The following is a 19290-nucleotide window of genomic DNA, read 5'->3' as shown; positions in this document are numbered from 1 at the left end:
CTCTTTTTAAGGGGAACTAAGTGTAACTATTTTCCAAGTTGTCAGCAGCCTGTAAATGAAGCTGAAATTAAATATTTGGCTTCAGTCCCAAGATTGTTGCAGAATTAAAAATAATTTGACCATGTCTTAGTGGTGGTAGACTTTCCAGTCATCGTAGAGGTGAGGAAGAAATTGAAAAGAGTTTCTTCAGCTTCCTGAGAATTTCTATGAACAAATGGTGAGTTCCGGACACTCCATAAACTATTCCTTCAATAAATAAGAGACATTTAAGAAATTCTTATTTAATTAAACACATGGAAGCTGTTAAAGTGGACTGATTGTGTTAATCATACAATAATAATAATAATTATAATAATTGCTTATACTTATACAGCGCTTTTTCTGGACACTCCACTCAAAGCACTTTACAGGTAATGGGGACTCCCCCCCACTACCACCAATGTGCAGCATCCACCTGGATGATGCGACGGCAGCCATAGTGCGCCAGAACGCTCACCACACATCAGCTATCAGTGGGGAGGAGAGCAGAGTAATGAAGCCAATTCATAGAGGGGGGATTGTAAGGAGGCCATGATTGATAAAGGCTGATGGGAAATTTGGCCAGGACGCCGGGGTACACCCCTACTCTTTCCGAGAAACGCCCTGGGATTTTTAATGACCACAGAGAGTCAGGACCTCGGTTTTACGTCTCATCCGAAGGACGGCGCCTATTTACAGTATAGTGTCCCCGTCACTACACTGGGGCATTAGGACCCACATGAGTCACAGGGTGAGCGCCCCTGATGGCCCCACTAACACCTCTTCCAGCAGCAACCTTATTTTTTCCCAGGAGGTTTCCCATCCAGGTACTCTCCAGCCTCATACCTGCTTAGCTTCAGTGGGTTGCCAGTTGTAGTTTTCACACTTACAAACAGTGGAGTAGTTTATTATAGGCTATAATGAGTTTGAAATAGCAGAAAAACAGAATCTAGGGGGACAGCTCTCATGGACTTGTAAACAAAAAAGTATGATTTCAGAAAAGCAAATTTGGTAGTATGCTGTAATACTACGTTAATCTGTTTACCTGTAGGTTTGTTGCTTTTTGTCAGAATTGTCTAAAATGTAGACACGAGTTATGTTAATAACAGTCTTTTACCTTTGGAAATTGTAGGGTTTCTGAACTGTTACACTGCTTGAAATGCTTTGTCCTTTTTCTGTAGTCTTAATGTGGCTTTAGATACTGGAGCCTGGGGTGTACCTGGCTCACATAATTAATCTTGTGTGCTTAATTTAGTAGCAGCTGAAAATTTCCTCAAGTCAGGCACACATTTAATTTAAATAAATGATAGCAGAAGACATGGAGACAGGAAACCAAAGCCATGAGATTCAGGTGGTAGCGTTTCTTTAACATGCTCTCTGCCATATCCTGTGTGGTTGCAGGCGAGACCCAGAGACATTCTGTTATCCTTCATTTTCACTGCTTATCTGAAGAGACTCTCCACTTTGGCCAGACAAGGAAGGCAGCTGCTGTTTCATAGCCAGAAGATATTCATGTTTTCATTTTTCGTCTCCAGAGGTGAAGGCCTGCCTGTAGGGATGTTGGTCACTGCTTGCGTGACTTACTGCCGGCTAAGTGCAGATTGCTGGATAGAGTAATAGTTGATTGCATGCGTGTAGGACTGGACCTACTTCACCCGGCAGTGAAGTGGTGCACCCACATGAGTGATGCATAGCAGCTTTTCTTCACCAGCAGCCCCACTACACTACAGAGCAAGTGGAGGAGAGAGAAATTACTGAATTAAGAGAGACATTTTTGGAAGCCAAATTGTGCAAACCTAAAGTGGAATTAAACTAGGACACTGTAATTAACAACTCAGCTCTTATCCCATGGCACTCTTCATCTTTAATGCCAAAGCAGTCAGAACCTTGGTTTATCCTCCAAAGGACAGAACCTCCTACAGAGCAGTGTCCCCAGTCACCATACTGATGAATTGATTTGGAAATTCTCGCTTACAGGGACAGGTTTCACTAACACCTCAATGGCAATAACTGCTTCTCCTTAAAGGTCTCCCATCTCAAGTCCTGACCTGGCCCAACCTTTCTTAACTTCCGAGATCTGATAAGATCAGGCTACAAGGTGGTAATGCTTATCACTTCCAGCATATTTCCTGTGTATTTAAAATAAGCTTGTAAACTGCCAATACATTCTGAATTTATTTCATAGTCTCGGCCTTCTTTCATCTGTTTACCTGAATCCCTTATTTAAAGCAAGTTACATTAAAATAGTCACAATTTCACAGGTATCTGAAAGAGTTACATGGTGCCAAATGTACAGTGACAATGACAAGTACAATGAACTCAGGAATACATACATCATAATTTATATTCCAGTAGTGCAATAAAAGGCACAAACTAGCTGCCAACACTCTATCGTGTGCCTAGAGATCACAGGAAATGATTTTTGTCATTTTCATAAATTTGATTTTAGTGTCCTAGAGGAATAGGGATCTTTATTTCTCACCTGTGGAAGTCAAATCTAGATAATGTCAGCTGAACTAGAACCCTCATATCTTTTTATATTTGACTTGAACATAAACTGCTTAGAGTGTTTATTTATTATTGTACCAATAGGCACAAGGGTTATACAAAGAGGACTGTACTGCTGTGTGGTCAGTTGTATTGCTTTTGTTAATGTGCTAAAGTATAGTATTACATTTTAAAAGCAGACAGCCGGTCTCTAATTGAACAAAATTCACTTGGCCTGAGATATTGAAGGCAAGGCCTTTGTGAGACCGTGCCAGTTAGTTGTGGATTAAGGGGATTGAGAATGTATAACAATTCTATTTAGTTTCTTAACCCACTGAGAACAAGTAATGTATGTTGAAAGTTGCTTCTGAGGTTCTGTGTTCAGTTGATAGCATCTCTTTCAAAGGTTTCCCCATGTTTTTGTAGCTAAGTAAACAAGGCAACAACTTTAAAGAATCCATTCTGGTTTGTAAAGAAAAGCATTGTATTGCTTTATCTGTACATCTTTAATGAAAGGACAAGGATATAATGCATTTGTTATATTCTGGTTATAAATACACACTTTTCTTTTAATAAAGAGATAGCTGTGATATCTGATTATGACTGCAGAAAAGGATATTGCAGAGAGAGAGAGCTGGACTGAAAAAGTTAAGGATTTGAATGTCTGTTATTTAAATCCTTTATTCAAATTGGCTCTGTCAATGCAAAATAGTTCTTAAAGCAGGGAGGCATAAGGGAAGAGAGACAGATAACATTGCAGAAAGCAGCTAAATTTTCAGTCTTCTGCAGAAATGGGAGGAAGGTGTCCTGGAAAACAGGTTTGTGGTGCTGGATGTGACTTTTTAAATAATATTTCTGTTACAGTTGCCAGATATAAAACTGTAGGTTTTAGGAAACAGTCTTTTTTACATGAACAAGTGAATGTTTGAAGGCCTCAACTTTGAGTTTCTAGTGAGAAAAGCCCCAGGATTTGTTGTGTGTATCCAAGCGGGCAGTAAGTTGATAACACCTGTGTGGCAGTTCTTCCACCCGGGTGAAAGTTGGTCTGAGTCTATCTATGTAACATGTTTTGGATTGCCTAGAATGTGTAGCTGCTGGATGTAAGGAAACAAACCTTGACACTGACTGTCAATGTTTATCTGTTGGTGATTTTTATTCCAGTTTAAAAAGCAGGATATTTATGCACATGCAAGACATGAAGGATGCATTCGGGATGTAACTGCAAATACAGTACAGTTATTATCACAACTAACTTAAGCTTTGTGTCTGTGATTTTCTTATTCTCCACCACAAGCTCTGTAAATTAATTCTCACTTGGCAAATGCTTGTTTTAAATATTCTTTTATAATGTGTAGCGTAAATTATTCATTTGTTCAGTATTCCCCCACAATCTGGGGAATTGTTTAGTCATTCCCATGAGCATCTTATGTAAAGAGTTTGAGTAATGTTCTTGTTGAGGTAAGTTGTTTTTTCTTCCCTTGCTGTCAAGAAAAAACTGCACATGAAGCTGTTGTCCAGGGAGAGAAAGAAGAGCATTAGATGCAGTTTGGCTTGAACACGTTTGCTTCTTTGGCAAAGAGAGCACTCCTTTGTAGATGTTGCTGATTTTCACTCGCATAATCCTTTAGTTTTAGCATGAGTGGAAGAGCTCTGTCAGTGCTTGATCAGAAAAAAAAAACAAGCTAATACACTAAATGATTCATTTTGCGCAGGAGTAAATTCAGCAAAATTAGTAATAATAGCACTACTTGTTTGTTCCTAACCCTTTAGCTATCAAATGCAGAACAGAGTTTAGACAAAACTCCCTGAGTTATCCCTGTGGACTACTGGCACTTCAGTTCTTGAAACAAAAAAACTCATATGTTCATGTAAAATGGTGGCCACAAAAAAGTTATTCAAAATTAGTAACTGTCCATTGTGCAAGGTATGTTTGCAGCTGGTAGTATTCAGAAGTAATGTAAAAGGTAAGTGTATGACTAAAGTTTCAGTAAACCAGATTGCTGGGTTTTGCTTTATATAATAGTATTTAGAAATAATAAAGCTGTTCCACAGGTAATTCTAGTACTTACATAATCTAATTGAGCAAAAATATTTTACAGTTGTGTACTTAGCATCTGTCCATTGTGGGAGGCAGTTTAACCTGTATGTGGCTAGTTATAGACATCCCTGAAATCTAGTGGGTGAGGTGTGTGGGACTGAGAGCATGTGACTTCTGGCTCACTTTCCTCCTGGACATGACACCAGTCCATCGCCGGTCCACAGGGACAGGTTTAGATTAGCTAATCAAACTTGATCAGGGTGTTTTTTAGAAGCAACCCATGCAAACGCAGGAAGATCTTGCAGCCTCCAAACAGACAGGTGTCCCAATTTGGCATTGAACCGAAATAGCCTTCTGTTCGTTTTCTAACTGCTGCTTCCAATACAGGGTGGTTGGGATATATTGTGAATAAATACAATAAATGTTCTAATTACTGCATAAATAGATTCATTTTGTATCGTGTGATTTATAAACCCACATTAACCCTGGAAGACTCTGCACTGCATCTATGCAGCAGTATTACAGCATTCAAAGTATGTATAATACAGGTGAGAAAGAAAATCCATGTTTGGGTCAAAGGGTTAAATGGATAAAAATAAACCTGGAAGCATTTTCTTGTTCATGATGCTTAAATATTTACAAAGATGTGACAGAAATTTGCCGCCGAGAGTGAGTACAGTACTCTCTGGATTCATTCCAAGGGATGTTTTTTTTTTCCCCCGCACAAGCTGGAAATGTGTATAAAGCTGAGAACAGGAGTATGAAACAAGCTGCCCAGCCATGTTGTTGAGCTGATACCCTGGCTTTGTTCAAGATCCTTAGGTCAATAAGCTGCTCATTCCTACTGAGCTAGATTGGCCAAACGGCTTCCTCTAAATCGTAACTTCTTATGTTCTTAAGTTTGCCAGGTACCATCTTAAGATGGTCATTAAGTATTGAATTTGACATTGCTTTTTTTCATCTGTTTACCTAAAGCTGTAATCCATTGATTATCAGAAGAATTTTCATTTTGCGTTTCGCACACACTAATGCTTTCAGCTCTTAAGTAGATTATCCTTGATGAGCTTCACTTCCATTCTGCATTCTCCTTTCTCTACCTACGGTATTGAAAGAAGCTGCTGGTTGACTTCACTGATATGATTTGGAAAGGAATGAATTATTTCATTTTTCATGGTTTCTATTTTTAAATTACAGCATTGCCATCACACAGACTTTTTTTACTCAGCGTTGTACATTTTGCGGGCAATTATAAATTTTTAAATGACAGGTATGAAAGGAGAGGTATGGTGGCTTCCATTTTGTTGAACTGATGCATTTCCCATTTGTAAAAGTTATTTTTCCTGCTCTTCCATTTGAATGAATTTTTTATAAGTTTTTTTGCTGTACTTGATGGGCACTAGGGAAACAGGCTATAACATCTATTTGTGACTCTCCATCCCTCATTTCTTTTAAACTAGCCCCACAAAATAAAATTCTGTCAGTCTTGCACAGGCAGTTCAATGATAATCCTATGCATGATGATAGGGACCTTTTGTACACTGAATAACAAATCTGGAATGGGAAATACACAGGGAGTAGAAATCCCATTCACATTTCAACTTCATATATAGAAAATGTACTAAAACTGCATTGTAGCCAGTTTAGAAAGCCAATGTGTTTTAATGTCCTTATGGTTTTTGACTCTTATTAAAAATTAATGTTTTGGGAAAAATAAAAAGTTTGGAAAATGCGTGCAAGCATTCAGCATAAGAACCTTGCTATGTAGCTGCAGAAGATATAATGGCTAATGTAGTATACATTAGAACTACTGTATTAAATTATCAAAATCTGTAATATGTGAAAGTGTAATGCAGCCGTCTATAATAGTAAACAAGAACTAGCCTATAGTTATATGCGCTGTTATCCTTAACAGGGCTGACTTTGGAGTGAAAAAGGTAGGATCATGTTGAACACGATGGATATAGAAAATGACAGTACACACCAGAGGCTGTGATGGCTTGCATATGTGGAATGACCTAGTACACAGGTGCATGGCATTCAGTGCTCACTGTCTGTGATAATGGCATCTCATTTCCCACAGTCCAACATCTGTAGAACCAGATTTTCTTGTGCTGCAGTGTGTTGCACATTTTTCGTGATATTGTCGTGCCAGCCTTTGTATCTGCAGTTGTTTTGCAGCACGCACATTGGGGGCAACTTCATACAGAACTCCTCTGTAACTGGTTAGGTGATCACATTAAAGCTGGCTTGTGGACACCAAGGAGGAGCAGAGAAGGCCATGCGAAAGTCTGGAGAAAGTAAAAATGTCTAGAAACAACTTGTCGCAAAACATTGCAAAATGCTTTATTGGTAGGATGGGTCCGAGAGAAGTGACAGTTTGAAAATTAAGTGGGAAATGTATTGAGGCCAGACGTAGCAAGCCTCAGTGTAGAATTTACCCAGGTTTAAAACCCATTTTCTTGGTATGTAGAGAAGTCATGGGATCTCTGCTGACCAAGCAGTCAGGATCTCGACATAATGACTCAACAGAAGGACAGCTTCATCTACTGTATCACCATAGCACAGGATCCAAGGTAATGCAGTTTGCAAATTCTGGTTCAAGGGGAGGAGCATCACCTACTGATCCACCAACACCCCTTACAGCAGCACCCTGGTTTTCCTTAGCTGTCTGCCATCCAGGTACTTACTTAGCTTCTAAAATCTGGTGAGATCATGTTAGAAGGTGGATTCTGGCCATGTCTTTCAGAGATGTACAATAATGAATTGGAAGGCTATCAAATTATCTTTCCCTTGAGATTAGTGTTGGATCTGGACCTTGATCTCCAGTGCTGGAGTGCAAGCTTTGTGTATAATCGGTTGTAGTACCAAAATTATATAGTGGGTGGTTTTGGTTGGAACTGACAGAAAATGTTTGACGTGCTTGTACAGAGAACTCCACTAGGATCAGGACCCAGAGCACCAGAGCAGCAGAGTGGCACAAATGACCTTTCTTGTTATCCTGTGATTTAACTAGTGGTGACGACCCAGCTCTGGAGCAGTCTTCTCTGTAGATCTGGTATTCTGGATATTATGAGTGTCATGCTGGGGGTTGTATTTTCCAAAGCACTGTACAGCTGATGATGCCAAATTGCACTGTGTGTGGTAGCCACCTTCTCCTCCTGGGGATGTCTGTTCAAGGTGGTTTATACTGTAGTAACCCCTTGGGACAAGTCAGCAACCTGCTTCACAGTACATATTCCCTCTAGGTTTATGGTTTACTTCTTCCCTCTCTATTTAAAGCTAAAGTTAAAAGCTGTTTTAGCAAGGGGGTTTGGTAAAATTTGAGGTATCTAGGGGATACTGTGAATTTTAAACTGCGTAGGAATGTAATACAAGACTAATATACTAATATGAAAGGACAAGAAGAATTCTACAGCACAGCCATAGTCCGATTATGTCATTGTCACTTGACCTGGAAAGCAGCAATCTCCATATTGGGGAGGGGGAGTAAAAAAACAGAATGCCAGGGGCAGATTTGTGTAGTTCTGGCATGTCAGATGCCATTTGCATGGTTCATGTCTCTTGCAAAAGCTTTTTGCATTTTATTTTAAGGGACAGTATAGGGAAAATCACATGGTGTACTGGATACTGTACTTCTCCATGTTAGATTTCAGAGCATTTTGAAAGTCTATTGACTTGCATAAAGTAATTACAGAAAAAGTCCAGAAATCTCAGACTGGAGACTAAGCATGGAGAACCTTAATTGTGGTTCTCTTTCATTTTTTATTGGATGAAATAAGTACAGCTGGACAGTGTTCACCGATCCTTGCATCAGTTAGTATCTCCTCCCTGCTTCCTAGAAAAAATCGGAATAGTCGAATAATTGTTCACACAGCTCTACATTAAGAACTGCTTGTGCAAAACTCTTCTTGCTTTCTGTATCACATTGAAAAATGATGTGCATCACCTGCAAATGAAAACAAGTACAGTGTGCTGAGGATTTTTTTTTTACCATTCTTATGTACAAAAGATACACTTGGCTGGATGTAATCAATTTTTTATGCATGGCTATAAAATGTCACAAAGAATATGCCTCTACGGTCAAAGGGCAATGATTTGTCTTCAGCATGACATTTGACGTTCCAAAGTTAGTCTCAAGTATGATCACTTTGAGCATTAAAAAAAGTCCTGGCAGAGTTGGTGCATAGACCAGATAAGCCTTTGGACAGACTGCTGTGGGATGTTCCACCTGCACACAGCTGGCAAAGGATGGCCAGTTGTGGTTGTCTTCTGTTGATAGTATTGGTGAGTTAGTTCCACAGATCTACTATTAGAACGTTTTTTTATTGGAACTGGAGAAAGAACGTATATCACACATTTTAAAAAAGGCTGTAAAAATATGGACATGAAATTTGATGTGACAGTTTTTCACATGTTGAGTGTATTTCTGAATTTACATTTCATTTGACTCTGATCACAGTCGATACTTTTTGGCCATACAGTTTGCTTTTAATGAACTGTTGTTACTCTTTGGACTGACACAACTTTAGCAGCTATTGCAGATGAAAATATGTGTGAGAGCGAAGCAAAGCCTAATATTTGCAGATATGCAAAAATATACTTTTCAAATCTCTACCTTTGTTTGCAAAAATGTCTCGTTTTCCCAAAACTGGTTTCTTACAAAATTAATTCTAAGATATTTTGTTTTATTCAGACAGATGTGTTCAAAACTATTTCCTGTCTTAATCAGGCATGTTACACCACAAAATAAAACTGTGTAAAAGAATACAACAGAATAAAAGAGGGATGGCATTTTATTTTAAAATGTTTTTGCAATGGTTACCATTACTGCCTTGCAGCATTGGGGTTCAGTTCTGGACCTGGGGTGCTATCTGTGTGGAGTTTGTATGTTCTCCCCATGTTCATGTGGGTTTCCTCTGGGTGCTCTGGTTTCCTCCCACTGTCCAAACACATACTGGTAGGTGAATTGGCTTCTGGAGAAATTGGCCCTGGTGTGTGTTTGTGTCTGTGTGTGCCCTGTGATGGACGACTGGCATCCCATTCAGGGTGTGCCCTGTCTTATAACAGTTGCTTGACGGGCTAGGCTCTGGCTCCTCCACAAATCTGAATTGGCTAAGGCAATTAGGGAAAAGGATGGATGGATGAATTTCATAGACTTGTTTGCTCCCAAGAACAAAACAAGTGACAAATTAGCATATGTACTATGGATGGAGTTTTAAAAAATCTGTTTTTACACGTGTGCTTTTGTGTTTAAAGGCCAACACATAAGGTGGGGCATGTTCGATTCTGCTCTCTTTGATGCTTTTAAACTAATATCTGTCCTGATGAAGCTGATGAATCAAATATATGAGTTCAGCCACCTCTACCTGCTCTCAATACTCAGTGTGAAACAAAAATGCATATGTAAATCCCTCTCACCTTGGCATTTTTAGTGAGAGGGTGGTTAACAACTGGGAACCTATTTACAATTTGCTTTTGTGAGTTCTAATACATTTTCACTGGTATTATAAGGGAAATTGCAGTTCATTGTGTGCAGGTTATTAGATGTCTGATAACTGTATTTTTGATAAAGGTGTATTTGTTTATTCAGATGTCATTACATTAAGCTTTGACATTATATTTTGGTCTGTGGGGTTTCACACACATGTTTCTTCCATGGATTTCAGTGGATTTGCAACAACGGAATGGCTAATGAGTTCCATACACTGGCAACTCTTAGTGTAGTGATGTGGCTTCTAAACAAAATTAGACAGTTGAAAATTTCTGTGTGATGCTTTGGTGCATATGGATGTTTGAAAGGTTACATATTCCAGAACATTAATTATAAAAGGAAATAATAAAAGCATTTTTTACTTTTTTCAAACTTATTTCAAGTTAAATGTTCTTTACATATTCCTTAATCTTTTCTAAATTAAATATTCTTATATATTTTTTTGTGTCAGAAGATGTAGACATACTTAATAGATTACCTTCTATAATTTCACAAATAGCATTTCTGTGGTAAAAATTACCTGTTAAAATATTGTTTTGCAAATTTTCAAATATTTTCAAATCAGGAAGAAACTAAATTTAGAGAAGCAAGGATTAGTTGCTGTGGAAAAAAGTTTAAACGCATTTGCAAAAGAGACAATTTTTTACATTTTAATTTTTAAAATGGTGAATTAGGCTTATTTTTCATTGACAGAATGGACATATATTTTAAGCTTGTATAGCTGTTTTAGATGGATAATTGCAGAATGCTGCAATGAAGGTGTTTTAAAATGACCTCACTGGGACATTTTCAAGGGCACAATGTGGAGCTGTCACCAGCACATGATGTCCTTGGTCATGTGAGCAAACTCTGTGTTAATTGTGGTGAGAAGGGATGAGAGAGACTCCATTCTTTATACAGTTGTGCTTTGTAACACATTGTGTTTCAAACAAATGTGTATTCAGGTTTCTGAGCTCAGTAACTAAAGCCATTATCTCCCAGAATATTTTAAAGTCCTGCTTTTCTTAAGCACCAACAGTCGGTATGAAGATTTTGTTTCTGAAATATTGCTGGTGAATAATTCTTATCAACTAAAGTATAAAGCCACATGACTATATCCCTAAAACTGCAAATGAATATTTTGATTAAACCATACGGTAAAGTGCTCCTTCCTTATGGAGTCAATTATATTTTCCTGTTCTTAGTTTTCTGTGAAGGGTACAGAATTTAATATTCTGTTTATATTTACCATTCATTACTAAAAAAATTCTAAAGAAGGTTTTTATACAACAGCCCAAGACAGTTTAAGAAGCTAAGTGGCATTTGGTTGTGATCTGCTGTCTTCCGTTGGTGAGAAACTTCCTTACATTGGGTGTCTATTTTTAATTCTTTTGGACTGTGTTTTTTGCCAAGCTTGTTCCTGTTGCCTGAAAAAATGTTTAAAGGCCATTTGTGTCACTTTCTTTACAGTGCCATTTTGTTCTTCCGAAAGTGTTGGTTTCCATCAAACGTGTAGCAAGTTTCAACCAGGTAATCATGTCATAGTCTCCCGCAAAATCCAGGTTTCTTTATTCCTAGCTAAAAAATAGATAAGTAAGCATTGGATTTTCTTCTGTACCTGCTTGTTTTGTACACCAGAACAAAACGCTGCGCCTAAAAACAGTGAGCGAAACCACGCCCTACCTTGTCAGAAGGTATCTTTCTGTACTGCTCAAATCCATGCTGCTGGGAGGTGTAATGATAGGAGTGGAGAAATTGGAGTGTGGCTGTTTCTCCTTTCATCCATTTTCTAACCACTTCTGCCAATTCAGGGTAGTGGGGAGCTGAAGCCCTGGACGAGGCCATTGCATCACAGGCCAGACAGACACAAACACACAGTCACACAAGGACCCATTTCCCCAGAAGCCAATTAACCTCCAAGTATGTCTTTGGACTGTGTGAAGAAATCAGAATACCTGGAGGAAACACATGCAGACATGGAGAGAACATGCAAACTCCACACAGATAGCACCCCAGGTCCTTAATTGAACCGAGGGCCCCAGCACCACGAGGCAGTAATGCTAACCACTGTGCCAGTGTGCTTCACTGCTGCTACAGCCCAAATCTTTATTGATATTGATATTGATATTGATATGTATGCTTCTTTTAACCTCCTTGACTTAATTTTTGTGGACTTTTTGTAGGAAATCTGGAGGGGACTGAATGTGCTATTGTTCAAAATTGAAAAACAAAAAGCAAATTACTGTATCAGTAATATTAACATAAATATTGTTTTTTGGGTAATATTAAAATTTGATATTATAAACCACTTTAGGTAAAGGGTAATTCTTGTAATCTAACATCAGTCTCTAAAACTGCAAGAATGTTCAGCAGCCAAATAATTTATACATTAACAATGTCTAGCGTTACACCTGTTTCATTAAAAACAAGAGCCTGTAGGAGCCTGCATTCGATAGTATTGGTATTCATAGTACAGCCTGTGAGCTGATTGTTCTAAAGCCTGCTTATTACAATATCCAGGAAATGTACATGCAAAGCTCTGAGAGTGGACTGAGAGCTGTTAATGGAAGATCCAGTAACCAATGGAAGATGACAGATGCAGCAGAGCTATTATGATCCTAAAACTAAACAAAGCATTAGAAGCACAGAATATTTTTTAGGATTACATTGCAGATTCAGCTTAATGGATAAATAGTGCAAAAAATGCTGTTAAATATTTAGTCTAAGAAAAACAGTTTCTTAACAAGGAACAAGTCTTTATTAACACGTAAAAATGTAATTCAAAGAACTAAAAATATTGAACTCTTGTTTCTGTAGCTCTGTAAATGGGTGTTTTGAGCACAGAAAGCAAAAGGAGCAGTTTTTGTTTTTGTTTTAAATGAGATATTTTAAGAACATAGACTCTATTTTTGACCATACGCAAAGATTTACATTTGTATTCTGCAATCAGCAATGCAATGAAAGTATTTTTCTGGGGCTGTCTACCAGTATTGATATAATTTAAAAAATGTTTTTTTTTTTTTTAAATTTAAAAAGATTTTTTTTTCACATTAAGGTGCAGGCACCTTTCTTTAAGGGGTGTATAGTGTGGAGACGTGGGGAGTACTATTGTAGGAAACGTAAACGCTGGGGACTTTATAAAAAAGTCCTCAAGCAGGGTTTTTGATTGAGATCATACAGTATATCGATATCAAGTCAACCAAGGCAAAATACAAATGTGGTATTATGGCCCAGAAAGGCCAAATGGCCTTCTCTTGTTTGTAACCTTTGTTATCTTATGTACACACCTGATTTTTTCAGAGTGGGATATTTAATAAATTGTTTTGTAAAGGATTCTGTTCAGGTTTTGGATTTTTGACCGGTTCAAATAATTTCCTTTACTATGTCAAAATAAGACAAATTTGATTAGGATTCTAATGATGTGAAAAAGAGAATTATAATCTGGATACTTGTACTGAGAAACAAGCACTTTAAAATGCCCTTTCCTATACCCAGGGAGGTGCGGCTGAGTTAGTTTATTTGCCAGAAACTGTGAGAAAAAGAGCAGACACTGATGCTCACTTCTTGGTGTGCTTTTTCTCCTCTTTGCTTGACCTGCTGTATGATGACAAAATCACAGCTCAGTCGAGCTTGGTATTTTCATCCATTCCAAAGCAGCTGTCAAAAAGGGGATATTTTCATTTCATGTTGTGCTTGTGCCGTGTGTTTAATATGAATGAAAATGGGGGAGTAAGGAAGCTGCTATAGATCAAGGCTAGTATGGAGAATGACTTTCTGAAGATCTGAGAGTGTTCCTTCCAGCTAATTTTCATTGATGTCCACATTTTGAAGTGCTGATGCCACTGATTCTGGTTTTCTGGAACCCCTGTAGGCTTGAGAATTTTGTTACCCTTGGGCTAAACTGCTTCTATTCTGCAAGCGTATAGAATCTCATGTCTTGTTGCCCTTTTTTTAAAGAACATGAGTTCTGACGTGCAGCCAGTTTGTAGCTGCTGATGTGTAGATTGTGGTTTCAGAGTCCCCTACACTTAATCTACTGTATATGCTTTATGTTTTTAGGAACTGTATATGCTTCAGGTTTGTAGGCTATGTGACAGCAGTGAAACATAACAAAGGAGGACAACTCTTCCTAAATGTATGAATAATATAATTCAGTATTTAATTTTGGCATAAAAATTTAACTCGCATTTTAGTCTATGTTGGAAACTGATCCAATCGCATAGCACCGTAACCAGTTTAATAGGTTTTTAAATATTTTTTACTCTGTTGTCTAAAATGCCATATGTGGTCTAATACAAGTCAGTGCAGATTTAGTCAGAATGAGGAAACGGGTTTGGCATACAGTATATAGCACCCAGTGTGCTCCCCAGGTGGACATCAGTAGTATTAATAAACACTTGGTGGGTCCTGTAATTGTCAGCATGTAATTGTTCCCCATGCTCCCATTAATGTAGAAATTGTATTTCTCTAGTTTGAAGTATCTGTATACACATTGGTGCCTTTGATTCCCTTTTCTGGGATTTTAGGGCTTGCATCTTTTTTAAAAGCTCTCCAAAACACAGAATATACTGTATAATACCAGTTACCTGTTCTGCAAAGTAATGAAGAGACACCTACTTTGGCTGCTCAATTATAAAAACATGCCTTTTTTCTTTCAGTACACTGTGAACAATGCAGTCAGGATTGTGCTGAACCATCTCTAACCTGCTGTAAATTACATATATTTTTTCCTGGGTGTGAACCAAGGTTTATACAATATAGTAGCAAATGTAATTTGCTACTATATTTTGTATGAGTTTGTATGTCCCTCCCATATTCACATGGGTTTGCTCCAGGAGCTTCAGTTTCCTCTCAGTCCAAAGACCTGTTGGTAGGATAATTGGGTTCTGCGAAAATTAGCGCTGTTGTAAGTGTGTGTCTATCTGTGTGTGCCCTGCAATGGACTGTTGTCCCATCCAGAGTGTATCTCGCCATGTAACCAATGTATCCCGGGCTAAGCTTTGGGACATTGTGACCCAGAATTATGCATAAACAGTTATTTAAATGATGTGATAGGAAATTTTCCATTTCAGTTAACACATCGTAATCTTCCTTTTCTTACTGTTGTAGGACTGGACAGAACATCTAAAAAAAAACTTTACAGAGTTGTATTAAGTTGTATTAATGCACTGCCCCAGCAGTTTTTTCTGCTGTTTTTGACATTTATATTATTTGTTGTTAAAGTGGATTCTAACTTTTAAGATACGACTTTACTACAATGGTAATGGGCCTAGAGTACTGTACTTCTGTCCTGGGAAAATTAAAAACTTTGTTTGCGGAGCTGATGTCTCAGGCAGATACTGAACTGTTAATGTTGTGGATTAAAGCTCTTTGAGTTTGAGTCGACTCTTAGACCCATAATTATACGTGATTAATTCTAGGTTACATCTCAACACTGGTATTTACAAAGTTAGCAAAGAGATAAGGTAAGTAATGGTACACAGCATACCAAACATCACCTGGCAATTTAGATTTACACTTTTTATTTTAACTAGAAAAGAACACGGAAGTTGTAAAGCTCTACAAATTTCACAGTTGCCTCAGACTCTTCAAAAGGCTTTGTTATTGATTTGTAACATTGGGTTTTTGTACTTTACAGATAACAGCCGAGGGAAACCATGGAATAGTTCTTTTTTCTAAGAGTCTTAGCTATGTAATTATATAAATACATTACCCCTACATTTCTCCTTACCGTAGAGCTGTGTTTGCTTACCCCTGGGCTGGAGTATCCTGGTGTCTTCTAGTTTTAAGAGTTTTTACCAATCAAACTCTTAACCAGTAATTGAACCAATAGATTTTTAACTGTTTTCTGCACTCAGGAAGTAGGATCACAAATAGTGTGCTTTGTGTGTATCATTTCCAAGAAATACAGTGAGAGGAATTGTTACAGCATTTGGTACAGGTTTCAGACGGCTTTCTAACCTTCTTACAAAGGTTAGGGGCTGTGTGCCGATTTCAGAGTACATCTGATTATCACACAAGCTGCAGAATTCTGGACTTACTGGACCCTGTTTAGTACCTTAGAGATATCCCAGTAAGACGTGCATCAATCTTTCCTCTTCAGGTAGGTAGGAAGGTGTAGCTGGAAGAAAGACATCCTTGTGATGTATCTAACAAAAAGCCAACACAAGGTCAAAAGTAATTCATTTATCATGATGAAACACATTCAATATAGTATATATTCATAATATCAGACAGGTACTAGTGAGGTGCAGAAACTGTAGCAGTAGTATCCAATTTGGTCTGCAAGTATATCTATCATGAGTATAGCAGTGAAATCCAAGTCTGTGGTAGTGAAAAATCTGACAAAAGCAACAATGTGTTAATACTAAAAAGCAAAACGGCCAAGATTTGGCTCATGTTAGTTAAATAGGAGCTAAACCAATAAAGGGAAATACCCGTGATCGATTGATAAATGTCCATGTGATAGAATAGAATGCAGTGACTGAAAGTATTGAAACATACAGTTGTTTCTGTCTTGAAGGTGTGCTCAAATGCTGTAAACAAGAAAAAGAATCTCGGCAGATTTCCATTAGTAACTGGTTTATAGAATCGAGTTGACTTGAGTGTTTGGGTTTACATTTTAAAAAGACTTTGCTGGGTGCTGTGAAATCCTGAGAGATTTTTGTGGCTTCGTACCACATATAACATTCTTCCATTTTTTGTTCCCTCTGATTTTGTTTATCCACCTCAAAGGGCAATTTATCTTCAAGACATGAATATTTAGCAGTTGCTTATGTGGCACTAAATTGCTACAAGCAACTTTGGTCTGGTCCAAGGAGTTGACCTTAATAAATTCCCAAAAAGGGATGCTGCACTATTTCTTCACATATTTGAAAAATACATTTTCACATGAGAAGAATGTATTCCATGTACAGAAATCCCAATTGCAATTATATTGCATTTTCAAAACCATCATCCCTGTTTAATTTCCACAGATCTTAATTTCTAATTTGCATGGTTTAGTATTACATGTTAGAAGGAATAAAATGCATTGAACAGAGGGCCGTGAAAGCACCTTTTGCAATAAAGGCCCTGGTTCATAGTAAAGGATCAGCAACAGAACATAATGGCTCCTTTGAGGCTCTGCCTTTGAGGCTGGCAGTGACTGGGCCCTGAAGTGGTTAGGTGAGCTGGCCTGAGACCCGCCAGGCTCAGAGCAGGCGAAGTGAGGAGGCCAGACTATGCCTTGCAGCACTGCCTCATTTTGACTGACATGTGGTTTGTAAAACAAAGGACCCATGTGTTTCTTCCTGCTGGTGCTTGGGTTCAGTTGGTTCCAAGTTGGCAGGCTTTCTAATCTATTGTCTAAGCTCCCCACAGGTGTTTCTAAAGCTCCTGTGTCGCCAGGAGTGGAGGGACAGGATAAGTGGGAAGGGATAAATTGAATGGTGTACAATAAAGGGGTGGGGATAAATGGGAATTTAAAACTGTAAGGATGTGAATACCAAATGTCAATGAAGGCTTCCTGGCCTTCACAGCTGAACAGTGTGGAATATGATAGACAGATAAGAGGCAAACAATTCATTTGTTTAATGTGAACTCGGTAAAGCTTGTAGGTTGAAGTTAGGAATGATAGAGCTCTGCCACTAGAGACTATATTACTTTTTCAAGATTTCAAGTGTATCTCTCACTCTCATAGCTCTACTATGGGCCTTAAGGCTTTACTTGTGGTTCTCCCATTGTGCTCTAAAGTTGTTGACCTCTAAAGTAAGTGAAATCGACTTGTACACACAAGCTAGAGCAGGATGCTTTGTGTGTTTGTGTAGTGAATGTGGCTGAAGACTGGATATTATTCACAAGCATGGGCATTTTCAAATGCCCCAACTAAGACATACCTGAGAAGCACAAACACACAATGCTGGGAGCAAGCTGTACGTGTCTTACCTTGTGGAATTTGAATGCTGTTCCGAGTCCTGGGAAATTATTTCACTATTCCAGTCTTATCTTACTCTAGATGTATCTGATACTCCAGAAGTATCTGTGATGGAGTGCAGTGTGCATAATCGTTCAGCTAAAATTGGCTTCATAATACACCATTCTTTCTGTTTATAGGGCACAAGCTGTAAATACAAAATATTTGTATAATATAATAAAACAGATGGTTGTAAGCAGTGTTTGTTGAATAACCATGTAGCCATCACTTAAATGCATTACAACATTTAAATAGGCTTTTTCTTTGGCAAACTACAATTCCTTGTGCACAATGTCTGCTCTGCAAAATTGAGATGAATTCAAGCAGAGAGTTATCTGGAGATGCAGAATAACCATATATTTGAAAACATTTTGTAAAGAAAAATGCTCAGGATGTAGTAATTGTACATAGAGTTATTGTACATTGCATTGTACTAGCAGGTGAGCAGCTGTCTTTGTATCCAGTTTACAAGGATGTAATAGTGAAACACAGTAAAATACAATAAATAAACCTAGTAACTTTGTGGAAATGTTCTGCCTGGACTCTTCTAAAGTAAAGAAACTTATGATCTGTAAGCTCTTTTTCCTCTCCATAAATGAGAGCACAAAGGCTGATAAAGTAGTTTTGAAGGGAACCGAGCCAAGATCTGTAATGTGAAGCCAGAGTTTGTCTCACCTGGTACCGTACATTGTGTGACTAGGTAGGTTAAAGATCAGGGCCACAATATGCCTTCTGTTCAGCTGTCCTTCCTGATGTGCTCCTTTCCTGATAATAAGGATTATATTTGTAGATTATAGTGTTTATGGTTCTGAAAGAGAAAAAAGAAACCCACAAAACAGACAGCTGAACCCCACAAAATAGTTGAATGATGAGTAAACGCAGTGTTTATTTGTATCAAGTATCATTCTTTTTTTGTAGCATGCAGAGAATGCTTACAGCCACACCACCTTGAGCACGCCTGATCTCGTCTAATCTCGGAAGCTAAGCAGGGTCGGGCCTGGTTAGTACTTGGATGGGAGACCGCCTGCGAATAGCAGGTGCTGTAAGCTTAGGGGCGCAGCAGTGGCACTGTGGCTAAGGATCTGCCCGTTGGGCCCCTGAGCAAGGCCCTTAACTCCAACTGCTCCAGGGGTGCTGTACAATGGCTGACCCTGCGCTCTGACCCCAAGCTTCTCTCCCTGTCTGTGTCTCATGGAGAGCAAGCTGGGGTATGCGAAAAGATGAATTCCTAATGCAAGAAATGATATATGGCTAATAAAGTGATCTTATGTATCACAAAATAGATTTCTGCTTAGTGTGAGCTATTATGAAGGCTGTGCTGCT

The 19290-nt window shown here is 38.4% G+C and overlaps 1 protein-coding gene and 1 pseudogene across 3 annotated transcripts in view; both read left to right on the top strand.

The window, feature by feature from the left end:
- Positions 1-19290, top strand: part of tiam1a (TIAM Rac1 associated GEF 1a) — a 122115-nt gene that overhangs the window by 14606 nt on the left and 88219 nt on the right. The window contains exon 1 of one of the 3 annotated variants that reach the window (XM_015341985.2): positions 3305-3323. The exons of the other annotated variants lie outside the window; for them this stretch is intronic. The gene's annotated coding sequence lies outside the window, so the exon portion shown is untranslated. Of the gene's footprint in view, positions 1-3304; positions 3324-19290 lie in introns of those variants that run through there. 3 annotated transcript variants of the gene reach the window in all.
- Positions 18898-19016, top strand: LOC138239325 (5S ribosomal RNA; annotated as a pseudogene).

This window comes from Lepisosteus oculatus, chromosome 5 (genome assembly GCF_040954835.1).
Source record: "Lepisosteus oculatus isolate fLepOcu1 chromosome 5, fLepOcu1.hap2, whole genome shotgun sequence".
NCBI classification, from domain to species: Eukaryota; Metazoa; Chordata; class Actinopteri; order Semionotiformes; family Lepisosteidae; genus Lepisosteus; species Lepisosteus oculatus.
This window is presented reverse-complemented; position numbering and strand designations above follow the sequence as displayed.